Source organism: Hemiscyllium ocellatum, unplaced genomic scaffold (genome assembly GCF_020745735.1).
Source record: "Hemiscyllium ocellatum isolate sHemOce1 unplaced genomic scaffold, sHemOce1.pat.X.cur. scaffold_861_pat_ctg1, whole genome shotgun sequence".
Classification (NCBI taxonomy): domain Eukaryota; kingdom Metazoa; phylum Chordata; class Chondrichthyes; order Orectolobiformes; family Hemiscylliidae; genus Hemiscyllium; species Hemiscyllium ocellatum.
Window position 1 is genome coordinate 135001 of NW_026869275.1, and position 767 is coordinate 135767.

The 767-nt window shown below is 45.8% G+C and overlaps 1 protein-coding gene across 1 annotated transcript in view; it reads left to right on the forward strand.

Annotated features, from left to right (window-relative positions):
- The window catches only part of LOC132814588 (SLAM family member 5-like), a 50833-nt gene extending 50626 nt beyond the window's left edge, over positions 1 to 207 (forward strand). Inside the window, exon 6 of the mRNA XM_060823528.1 lies at positions 1 to 207. This exon is cut by the window's left edge and continues 811 nt beyond it. The gene's annotated coding sequence lies outside the window, so the exon portion shown is untranslated.
- Positions 208 to 767: the final 560 nt, after the last annotated feature.

Genomic DNA, 767 nt, shown 5'->3' on the forward strand with positions numbered 1-767 from the left:
GCTTAAGACAGACAGAAAGACAAATGTATACTGCTTTATTTCTATATTTACATCTTTACAAAAACTGCAGACAACAGAAGGAATTGATGCAGGAGCAGGTTATTTCATTCCTCATGTCTGCACTGTAATTGAGAAGGATCAAGGCTGTGTGTTCATTTGTGTACTGTTCTACACAGCAACGTTTGTAAAACTAGAAAATAGCTCTTAGATTCTGTCCCAGTGTCTTGTGTAGACGGGAGTGAAATGAATGTGACAGTAACCTTCAGCAATGCTCCGTGAGACACGGAACACATTGAAAAAGGGAAAGCACCTTCTCCTATCTGACCCCCACCGTCACACTAACCAGGAGCAATGTCACTGTGAGACCTGTTAGTGAGACGTATAACACACAGGAAAGTATACAGCACCGTCTCCTATCTGACCCCCCACCGTCACACTAACCAGGAGCAATGTCACTGTGAGTCCTGTTAGTGAGACCTATAACACACAGGAAAGTATACAGCACCGTCTCCTATCTGACCCCCCACCGTCACACTAACCAGGAGCAATGTCACTGTGAGACCTGTTAGTGAGACCTATAACACACAGGAAAGTATACAGCACCGTCTCCTATCTGACCCCCACCATCACACTAACCAGGAGCAATGTCACTGTGAGACCTGTTAGTGAGACCGATAACACACAGGAAAGTATACAGCACCGTCTCCTATCTGACCCCCACCATCACACTAACCAGGAGCAATGTCACCGTGAGTCCTGTTAGTGAG